The sequence below is a fragment of the Eptatretus burgeri genome, chromosome 1 (genome assembly GCF_056783735.1).
Source record: "Eptatretus burgeri isolate ZD-2024b chromosome 1, Ebu_testis_v1, whole genome shotgun sequence".
Classification (NCBI taxonomy): Eukaryota; Metazoa; Chordata; class Myxini; order Myxiniformes; family Myxinidae; genus Eptatretus; species Eptatretus burgeri.
The window spans coordinates 35080629-35092947 of NC_140961.1; the positions used below are offsets into that span (position 1 = coordinate 35080629).

Consider the following 12319-nt stretch of genomic DNA (forward strand, 5'->3'; position numbering starts at 1 on the left):
CTTAGTTTTTGATGAAGAAGCAAACATGAGTTTTCTTTTTTTGCTTAATTCAGCCTCCGTGTGTTGATATTAGTTTTTCATGAGTCAAGCCTTTCGGTGAAAACTTGCAGTATAAATGAACCTCAAGTTTTCAGCGCTGTTCAAGAACCTCCTTCAAAATATTTAGGGATTCAAATCAAATTCTCACTGAATAAAGTGTGAGGTTGTTCTTAATTTGCAAAAAGTATTTTGGACTCTATAGGATACCAGCACAATAGACAAGTGTGCTTCCATGGCAGAGGGGTGCCCAGGCTCAGGAGAAGAGCAGACAGGCACTTGCTTGAGGGAAGAAGCACTTGGTCCATGAGCGCACAGGCACTTGGTCCATGAGCGCACAGGCACTTGGTCCATGAGCGCACAGGCACTTGGTCCATGAGCGCACAGGCACTTGGTCCATGAGCGCACAGGCACTTGGTCCATGAGCGCACAGGCACTTGGTCCATGAGCGCACAGGCACTTGGTCCATGAGCGCACAGGCAACTGGTCCAGGAGTACTTTATATTTTCCATCTGTCAGTACCTTGTTTTTCAAAGCACGTGCATTTTGTATGTAGTGTGACCCAAATTAATAATTATGTTAAACATTGAGGGGATCATGCACGATGTCGATACAGAGCGTTAGTGCGGCCAAAACAGTTTCTTTCCGTGGTTTACAATCTTGGACAGGTCGCACTCCCACGCAGATAATACGAGTAATAAATAACAATCATGAATTACTCGTTGTAATTGTAATAAGAAAATAAGAAAAGAGCAATGCTGATGGTTCTTCACTGTTCCTGCAGTGGAACAATTGTTTATTGCCATTCCCGAAGCCTGACGAGTGTTCCCTCTGGATTCCCCACCAGTGCAACAGAGCTGTATCTGGAAATAAACAAAATGCAAGTTTTGTTATTATACTATAATAATATGAGTTCCCCTACAAAAAATTATTTAACATAGGAGGGGGTAATTTGGAGGATATTGGGACCATACTCTTTGCAGAGCATTGGTGCTGCCCAAGCAGTCTCCTTGGCTATTGGGCACAATCCTGGATGCGTCGCCACTCTGACACAGTACACCAGCATGCTGGCACTCATTTTGCCGACCTCGGAAGGACATTAGGTCAGTATAATAGTTTGTCTCTGTTATAATTTAATCCATCATCTATATATCCTTTTTTATCTATGTTGAGCATCAAGTGAAGAAGCAGCACCGTACCATTTTTAAACTCTTGTGTATGACTCGGCCAGAGTTTGAACCATCGAGCACCCAGACTCAGAGCGGATGCTCCAACCACAGTCAACTCTATGCCAGGTTTCCTTAACCATACTCGGAACTGTATTAAAATAGTTTACCCCTCATGTTTTTAACATTAATTTAGGAAATGCTTTTGGCAATAACGGTCAAGCAAAAGGTTGTTATGATAAATATTCCATCTGATCGTTTGAATCAGATTTCATAATCTTTGGTACAAGCCAGAAGAAAAGTAGCTTTACATACTTATTGTGTTTAAAAAAAAATATTCTTTTTAATTGCCATTATTATTCATGACAATACACGTTACTATTCACAATATTTTAAATTGCAGTTATCATTCATGATAATCTTGATAAATAAAGAATGTGAATGTTTAAGAAATATTGCTTTGTTAGGAAAATAGTGTTTAATTTGATACATTTTTCTTTACATAATAAATGTCATGGAGATGGAGAGTTTTTTTTAAAGTGGATATCCACAATAATGCTTACACACATACTAACACACTTTCACAACTGCACTTACTGCCTTTATATTACAGTTATATCTCATCTATTATCATTGTTCTTGTGATAGTACAGATGATGATTGGAGTTTGTAAAGTTTGTTTTCAGTTCCACAAAGTTTTCCAGCAATTAGGACAATACTGTGTCTTTTGGCCAAAATCAGCTAAATTATCTTCCCCATGATATCTCCACTGTCTCCAGAATTTAGATTCATTTATAACTTCCTGATCTTCCTCAGTATTGTCAGGGCTGACTTTGTCTCGATGAACCACTCAACAAGTTAGTTTTTCTCCAGCTCACTCAGCCTGTGGTCCTCCATGTTTTATATTGAAGTGCCAAAGTGGAACAAGGAACAAAACATGAGATTTTCTTCTGTGTGGTGTATCAGGTTCATGTTTGTCATTAATAGTTTGTGAAAATCTTGCATTAAATGTGGAACACCTGATTCCCAAATCTAGTTTTTTGACAGTTTTTCAAGGCTGGAAATGTGAGACGTTTTCCTTCACTTTGAAAATGATGAACATTAATTACAACGTTATCACATGCCATTCATGAAGATGAGGAAAGTAATGTGAAAGCAAAACTTACTTTCCAAAAAAGATATTTATTCCTGAGAAATAATGCAATTGCTAATAAAGTTAATGAAGAAGCAGGTGTTGTACATGCAGTGAAGTACTTATTGGTTAATGGTAGTTGTTAATTCCAGCACAGAACGAACGAGCTGAATTAATTAAAAAAACAAATAATATAACAGTTCAGGTTATCCACCTTGAAGAAGTACAGAAGTGCTGATGTTTCAGTATTTTTCCTTCCTTGGGATGTGCAAGTCGCTCCATGGAAGGGCAAGTCCTAAAAATTCAGCCCTTCGAAGCTTTTAATGGTGAATAACCTCAGCTGATTTATTATTTTGCTGGTTATTGGTTTAATACATCAGAGATCCCAGATTTCCGCTGATGTTAATTTTGTCAAAAAATCATCAAGTTTGTATTTTAATCAGAAGAATGCATTTTTTTCTTCATACAGTACTGAAAGATAACAATCACTGGGCAATTTAAATGTGGTTTCCTCTGAAGTGGGAATTTAAAACTTTTTCCATTTATTTAAGGCCAATGAAGACACTTACACATACTTCAGATACACTACAAGGACATGAAGAGACTTTATTGTTCTTTTACATAAGTTACAAGGACATTAGCTGACAATAGATTACTCAACAAAAATAATATTAGTTATTACATTTTCTTATATTTTGAAAAGTATTTGAGACGTCATCATGTCTTTGTGTAAATATTGGGAGTATCTCGTTTGTAAAACATTTCTGAATGCACGTCTTGTATCTCGGCATTTATGCATCAGCTTCTGCTATAAATTTTAACAATGGAATATTCTTGTTTTTGTTTCAATATGTTTGGACAAAGCAATCATGACAGTGTGGACAGAATGAGTGATAGCAATCATAACTGGAAGGGCACTCGATAGTGCACATACCTCCACCACGCATTGCCTGATCCACGAGAACATATTGGACCCAATACATTTTTGAAATATCATGCTATGTAATCGCTTTTGGCCCTATCTTTCAATGGTGAAGAATCATTTTAAAAATGAAAAAATAATTCTCATGTCCAGATCCGGATTCAGATTTCCACCAAAATTGAATCGATTCGTCATGGTCACCCACCTAACCTTTCAACCGAGTTTCATCCGAATCCATCCACAACCTTTTGAGATATCGTGCTATATATGAGTTTAGCCGGATCTCTCAATGGTGAAGAATCACTTCAAAAAAAATTCTCGGATTCTGGATCCGGATTCGAATCTTCACCAAAATTGAATCAATTCTTCCTTGTCGCACACCAAACATGTCCACCAAGTTTCTTCCGAATCCATCCACAACTTATTGAGATATTGTGCTACATATCATTTTTGGCCCTTTCTCTCAATGGTGAAGAATCACTTTAAAAATTATAGTAGTCGGATCCGGATTCGAATCTTCACCAAAAGCGAATCATTCGTCCTTGTCACACACCCAACCTGCCCACAAAATTTCATCTGGATCCGTCCACAACTTCTTGAGATATCCTGTACACACACAGACTGACAAACAAACAGACAGAAAGGGGTGAAAACGTAACCTCCTTCACTTTTGGTGGCGGAGGTCATAATCATCTTAAAAGGTTATGGTGCTCGTGATGCCTGTATTGTATGGGCTAGAGAGAGAAAATGGTTTATGAAGCCAAAAAGAAGAAGCAACAAAAGAGGGAAGCAATGAAGGGAGATTGGGAAATGAATTGGACCATTGACAGTTAAACAAGCTTGAGCTATTGTTGAGCCAGCAGGATAAGTAATATGATAAGAGAGAGAGAGGATTTATTACTTCCTATTTATTTCATATACAGTACTCGATATTACTTCCTTCCAATATTTTAATGTTTCCCAGAAACGTTCCTCTTGCAGGATGTGTCCTGTCGATCTGTTTCTGTCTCTCTGTCTCTCTGTGTGTCTGTGTGCCTCTCTATCTCATCCATGTGCGCCAGGACCATCTCCAGTGTTTTGCAAGGACTGCCCTGCAGGCAGCCACACCACATGGACTGCATTTGAGCAGCCCATGTGTCCATTTTATGTTCTGCATCCATCCATTCCACTGCACCAGTGACTTTCTTTTTCCTTCACAGATCACAGGTCATGAGCCATGGTTAGTGTAAGTAGATAAGGTGAAATTGTAAATAAATTGTAACCCACCTGTTGTTTGTCTTCGCGCCGGCAATTTAGTTAAGTTGTCCGAGTGAGTTTGATAGTTTAGTTACGTAGCGCATTAGGTTATTTATTTTGGGATACGTATACAAATGTCGCACTCAGGGATCCGTAGGTAAAATGTACTCGGGGGTGTAGGGGGGGGGGGGACCTACACCTGCATAGCACACAAAAATTTGACGACTCGGGACGAGTCTGTAAAAAGGGGAGGGGGTAGTGTTACAGATCTGGCAGCCATTTGCACACAAACAGACAGCATTCCCTTAGCTTACTTATTTCGATAAGTATGTGTTTATGGCTAGAATCCCTCCTTCTGTCTAATGGGAATATTGTGTGTGCTACGAGTTACTTTTTAGTTCGGTTTTTTTATACATCTTCTGCATCACCAACTACAACAACAACGCCATCGCCCACGTGCATCGTGTCACGTACAGGGGTGAGGTTCCCTCCGCCCACCGTGAGCTCGTCCAATCAACGGCGGCCATGAGTCGCCCGACAATCCCTCGTCCAATCCGGAGGCGAGTACCTCAGAGCGTTTCCCTCGACCCGCGGGGGAGGGGAAGGATAAGTTGAGTGGTGAGCAGTCATTGGGGCGATAAGCTTGGTTGACGAGGGTTCTGCAGACGATCGTGGCGACTGCTGAGGGTCTGCAGTCCGGTGGCGAGTTGCTTCGTCTGTGGCCGTGCTGGCTGGCGCCCGTGGCACCATTCTTGGTCCCCGGAGCTTGGTGCAGCGACGTTTGCGGTGGGTTTGCGAAGGTGAAGGTGAAGGTCCTGCCACCGGACAAGCTCGAGCAGGCCGCGCAAGGCAGGACAGGTACCCCGGCCCGGCTGATGATCGAAATAGACCCACGGGGTCCAGTTTATTTTGGGTATGTGTGTGTGTGTGTGTGTGTGTGTGTGTGTGTGTGTGTGTGTGCGTGTGTGTGTGTGTGTGTGTGTGTGTGTGTGTGTGTGTGTGTGTGTGTCCGTGGGCCCTGTCTTGTAAGTAGAATCGTATAAGTGTTCTCGTTCATTGTAAGTTGCATTTCTTTATTCAGATAACTCTGCTCTTGTTGTGCTCCCCTGCCCCATTATAAATAAACCCCGATTGTTAAATGTACCAGCTCGTTTTCTGTCCTTTCTTTCATTGGCCTAGCATGTTTCGGGCTTGAGCAATAGTAAGGCCGTTGGTGCCGTAAGCTGTCATTGGGACCGGCGCGGCTCTGGTAACTCTGCTCGGTTACGCCGGATCCGAGTCGGTACCTGCGACTCAGTCCGGACAGAGTCGGCCGGGGGTGTGGTTCCCCGGTAGCTAGACTGCGTGGGTACTTAGGTAGATTGAAATTAGGCAATTAACCCAACCCCACGCGGTCGAGGTATTGGCGTCCACGGTCCGCTAAGGGATCCGTGACCTTTGGAGTTATCCAAGGGTCACGACCTAAATTCCAGGTGTTCGGTGGGAGACGACTCCACTGCTCCACCTAGTGGTCGTTTATCGCCACCGACCCCCGGCCCACAACAATATCATATGAGCACATTGTGGAATTCTCGTATAAGTGTGTGATGGACCGTATGGCATCGGCGAAGGTGAAGGAATCCACAATTACATGTTCTGAGACACTGTCCAGTATTTGCTGCAATAGTTCATATAACCATCTGGCAAGTTCATGCTGTGCAGAGCCAGTCATCGAAAGGATCGGCCATCGAAGAATACTATCTTTATGAGTCTTTGACAGACCATACTTGCTAGGTCTTTGCGATCTGACAGGACTAATTGGGTCGTAAACCTCATTAGAGAGGTCTCCTCATTTGCAGAGTTGCAATAGTCTTTTCACCATTTATTTCTCCAAATGAGATGTGTGGTCACGTTTAGTTGTATTTCCCAGGTGTTGGAACTTGGACACATCGCTCAAAATCACAGCCATTTTCTCAATGTAGTCACTCTTTTTCAGAATAACCATGCGGGAGCCTTTATCTGGTCTGCAAATCTGGATTTCAGGTCACGTATGGCAACCAGGCAATCGCGCTGCACATGGAAATCAGACGAATCTTTGGAATCCCACAGTAGGCGTGAGCGAGATCGGCTCGTCTGGCCTCAAGTCAGGATTTGATTTGAGGCCAGCACTGGACAGTGTCTCAGAACATGTAATTGCGGATTCCTTCATCTATACCAATGCCATATGGACTATCACACACCTAAATGAGAATTCCACAATGTGCCCATATGATATGGCCAGTCGATTCACAAATATCCCACTGACAGAAGTGATCAAAACCTGCGCAAAACTTCTGTATCATATTGAATTGACACCTCCACCGATCTCTGAGTCTGTCTTCATTGCATTGATGAATATGGCAACCCTTTATGTCGAGTTCAGCTTCAATGATTCAATGTATACTCAGATCGATGGTGTTGCAATGAGACCCATCCAGGCCCCGTCTTGGCAAACATCTTTTGAGGTTACTGTGAAAAATGTGCCTTTGCAGATCCACATCCTGGAGTTCAACCCCCTTCCATCTATTATATATCGGTGACGTGCATGACATCTTCACTGTCTTTGAGTCAACCTCAGCATGTCGAGTCTTCTTGGCATTACTAAACTCTCTTCATCCATCCCGAGAGTTCACCTTAGAGATGGAATGCTCCGGCATACTTCCTTTCTTGGACATCTTAGTTAAGAAATCGGTTGACACTTATAAAAACACTGTAAGTCTACTTTACTGGAGTGCATATTAGGTGGGAATCTTACAGTTCCTCGAAAATGAAAATTTGATTGATTGGTATCTTGGTCAGTAGAGTAAGAAAGATCTGCTCCACAGGTAAACACCATGCTAAAATTGAGACCATCAAGACTATTCTTTTTGATAATGGGTATTCTGAACAGATCACCCTGTACCCACCAAAGAATCCTCTAATCGGACATGGTAAATGTCCTATATACTTATGTTCACCTTGGAAAGGCAAAGTGTCTCAACGGTTTGAAAACCAGATCAAACAGACAGTGTCCCATTCTTACTATGCTGTTCAACCATGAGTTATATTCACCACCTGCCGGTTGCTTCCGTCAGTCCAAAAAGATGTTCTGCCCACCTCTCGTATAAGTAAGATTATTTACAAATTTCAGTGCCAGTGTGATGCTGGGTATGTGGACCGCACATCTGTGAGATTAAAGGATCGCATTGAACAACATGTTCCATTGGGGATCAGACGGGGTCAGTCAACCAAACAGAGACAACCAACTTGGGCTTGTAGGAATGTACATTGTACGACAACTATTCCCTGTGCCTCTGCAATTGGTTACCATTAACTGAAGAATCCTCAGTGTGCAGAGCAATACCGTATCAGCTGGTTTAAAATACACAGTGGAGGACGCAGTTTAGCTCACCTTCATGCAATGGAGGCCACATTCATCACGTCAACCAACCCTATTCTTTGAAGACAATGAATTTGTTCGAACTTTATATCTATTTTGACAATGATGGTTTGACTGTGTGACAACTGCACCACTGTCGACATTGAGTCATCATGAAAACCACACCACCCCCTCCCCCCAGCTAACCCTCAGCTAATTAGCATTACGTTTCCGCCAGTACTTTGGTGATTCATCTCTGCCTAATCATTATTCATGATGGTTCATTTCTGCCTATTCATTATTCATGATAGTTTATTTACGCCGACTCATTATTCATGATGCTCTATGATTCCACCAATCAGGTAATCCTGTCCTTTGTTTCTCTCAACCAATCAACCTTGAGGACATTACATTGTAACTTTGTAAATGAGAGTTTGGTACTTCTTGTTCATCTGCTTGTGGTTTTATCCTGAGGAGTGCAAGTTGAAAAGCTTTGATAATGTCGATTTTATTGAAATGCATATTTAAATTTCATTGTACTAATCCTTGGTTTTTCAAACCCGGGGGCGCGACCCCAAGTGGGGTCGCCGAGCAAATTTTGTGGGGTCATGGGGGTCCGCTTGCAGCGAAAAAAAATTGTCTATTTTCGATCGGTGTTCGCTTTTCCGCGATGTAATATAAACGGTTCGTTCAAAGTATGTCAACCGGCGCAACATGACGCTTGGAATGGGATCCAGCTAATGCGCGGGCTCGCTGAAGGGCGGTTCATTTTGGTGGGAAATTAGTGGTTTGATCCACGGCCTCTCAGACTCAGACTCTGACTCTATCATTAACGTCTATTCACGTCTCCACGAACGACTCGAGACCTTATTTGTGATGGCAGCACCGGCCACCAGCAAATCTCGAGAACGTTCTTACCAGGATAAATTTCTGGACCTTGGATTTTACTACGTGGTGGATAAAAGTGGGCACAGAGGCCTCAGTGTGTGATTTGTTTCAAAGTGCTTTCTACGGAGTCTATGAAACAAATTAAGTTGCAGAGGCATTTGACCACAAAACATGCGCCTTATCAGGATAAGGAGAGAGCGTTCTTTGAGAGGAAACTTCTTGCACTCAAGAATACGCGTCTTGACAGAGAGAGGGTACATGCCATCAGACCAATTATCGGGCATAAGAGGCCTCATATCGAGTGTCGCTCCATGTTGCCAAGACTAAAAAGCCTCACTCCATTGTGGTAGAACTCGTGCTGCCATGCGCAAAGGACATGGTATCTCTGGTTGCGGAGGAAGCGACGAAGAAACTGGCAGTTATACCCCTCTCTGACAACACCATCCAACGCAGAATTGAAGATATGAGTCTGGACGTAACAGCTCAGGTCGTACAGAAGATCAACGAATCGCCGTGGCACGCCATACAGTTGGAAGAGTCCACTGATATCGCATCATACGCGCAACTCATCGTCTGGGTCTGTTTCATCAAAGCTGATAACTTTGTCGATGAGCCTCTGCTCATCAAACTATTGGAGGCCACCACAAAAGGCGAGGACATTTTTGGGAAAGTAGAGCAGTTTTATCGTGACCATGATCTGGACTTTGGGAAGTTGCTCGGTTCTACAACAGACGGCGCGCCAGCAATGTTGGAGTGCGTTCTGGATTCAACGCTAAATTGCTTGAGGTGGCTCCTCAGACCTCCATGGTACACTGCATGATTCACCGAGAAGCGCTCGCCTCTCGTACTTTGCCAGAAACCTTGCAGAGTGTGCTCTCAGAAGTTGTAAAAATGGTGAATCAAATCGAGCGCCCTCAACACTAGGTTATTCAGGCTATTCTGCCAGGAGGTGGACGCCGACCGTAAGAATTTACTATTCTACACTCAAGTCAGATGGTTATCTTGAGGAAACCTTCTTCTGCGTGTTTACGAGCTTAAACATGAACTGAAGGAGTTCCTACACACAAAAGGGAAAACAGCATGGGTAGTGTTGCTTGAGTCGACTCTTGGCTGTCAGAACTGTGCTACCTCGTTGACATCTTTGAACGTCTCGATGTCCTCAACCGCTCCCTCCAAGACAAAGACGCCAACCTCATGATTTTTCACGACAAAATGAGCGGATTTCTGGCGACTCTAAAATTACTGGCAGACAAAGCAGCTGTTAAGCGCGTCAGCGTTTCCCCCCATCTGGTGGAGCATCGAACGACCTGCCAGAACGATGATACTGAGCTCAACAGTCTTTCTGGGAAGATAGGACGTCACCTTCGGTCGCTCATTGAACAGTTCGAGCACTATTTCCCTGAGCTGGATCTGCAGTCCTTTTCTGTGGTTCGGGACCCTTTCACGGCTCCACTGGACTCGATTGCTGATGAAGATTAGAGTGTACGAGGTGCAGTGGAACACGAGGAGCAAGCGTGCCAGCATCAACTCCGCTTTATTGCGCGACCAGAAGCACATTCCTGCCACCCCTAGCGGGCGAGGCATGATATACGAAAACCCAATCACGTGACACAGCACAAAGATGATACAGCACAGGGAGAGCTTGTACAGCTCCAGCAGGATTCAGGAGCGCAGGCTTTTGCGTGGACGAATTCGTTGTCGACATTCTGGTGCAAAATGCTGCCATCGTACCTGACCTATCACGGCGCGCCATTAAGGTTCTCATGCCATATTCTTCATCATACTTTTGTGAGCAGTCGTTCTCCACCATGGTGGTGATTAAAACAAAGTACAGAAATCGCCTAGAAATGGAGCATGATATGATCCTGGCATTGTCATCTACTTCTCCACGAATAGAGAAGTTGGTTTCTGAAAAACAGGCTCATCCTTCTCACTGATGTATCTAAATGTCATTTGGACTAAACTTCTGAAACATTCAACTGTACCATTTGGATACTGTCGGCTATTCTCCCTTTACTCGTCTATGAAAACATGACGATAGTGAATAAAGTAAACAGTAAATGTCCTTGTGTCGTATGAAATCTTATCTTGTATATTATGAATTGGGTTTTGAATCTTTTGGGTCGCGCGATGTGGAGAGGTTCTGAAATTGGGTCGCCACTAAAAAAAAGTTTGAAAACCACTGTACTTATCAAATGATTTTAATAATAATAATCACAATTTCCTCATTGTAATAATAATCACAAATTACTTGAAATAATAGTCACAAATTACTCGTAATAATCATCACAAATTACTCATAGTAATAATCACAAATTACTCGAAATAATAGTCACAGATTACTCATTGTAATAAACACAAATTACTCATTGTAATAATAAACACAAATTACTCATAATAATAATCACAAATTACTCCTTGTAATAATAAACACAAATTTCTCACTGTAATAACACAAATTACTCATAATAATAATAATCACAAATTACTCATTGCCATAATAAACACAAACTATTCATTGTAATAATAAACACAAATTACTCATTGCCATAATAAACACAAATTACTCATTGCCATAATAAACACAAATTACTCATTGTAATAATAAACACAAATTACTCAATGTAATAATAAACTTACAAATTACTCATTGCAGTAATAATCACAAATTACTCGTAACAATAAACAAATTACTCATTGCAATAATAACCATAAATTACTTTGTAATAATAAACTTACAAATTACACGTAATGATAATCACAAATTACTCGTAATAATTATCAAAAATTACTCATAATATACACAAATTACTTGAAATAAGTCACAGATTACTCATTGTAATAATAAACACAAATTACTCATTTTAATAATAAACACAATTACTCATTGCAATAATAATCACAAGTTGCTCGTAATAATAAACACAAATTACTCGTAATAATAATCACAAATTACTCCTTGTAATAATAAACACAAATTACTCACTGTAATAACAACACAACTTACTCATTATAATAATCACAAATTACTTCTTGTAATAGTAAACACAAATTACTCATTGCCATAATAAACACAAACTACTCATTGTAATAATAAACACAAATTTCTCATTGCCGTAATATACACAAATTACTCATTGCCATAATAAACACAAATTACTCCTTGTAATAATAAACACAAATTACTCATTGTAATAATAAACTTACAAATTATTCATAATAATAATCACAAATTACTCATAATAAAAAATGACTCGTAATGATAATCAAAAATGACTCCTTGTAATAATAAACTTAAAATTACTAATAATCAAAAATGACTCGTAATAATAATCAAAAATGACTCCTTGTAATAATAATCACAAATTACTCGTTGAAATAATAAACACAAATTACTCCTTGTAATAATAAAAACAAATTACTCATTGTAATAATAAAAACAGATTACTCCTTGTCATAATAAAAACAAATTACTCATTGCGATAATAATCACCAATTACTCACTGTAATAATAAACTTACAAATTACTCATTGCAGTAATAATCACAAATTACTCGTAACAA

The 12319-nt window shown here is 40.9% G+C and overlaps 1 long non-coding RNA gene across 1 annotated transcript in view; it reads right to left on the reverse strand.

The window, feature by feature from the left end:
* Window positions 1-841: 841 nt before the first annotated feature.
* The window catches only part of LOC147034219 (uncharacterized), a 30765-nt gene continuing 19287 nt past the window's right edge, over window positions 842-12319 (reverse strand). The window contains exon 4 of the long non-coding RNA XR_015057563.1: window positions 842-899. This is a non-coding gene — a long non-coding RNA (uncharacterized LOC147034219). The remainder of the gene's footprint in view (window positions 900-12319) is intronic.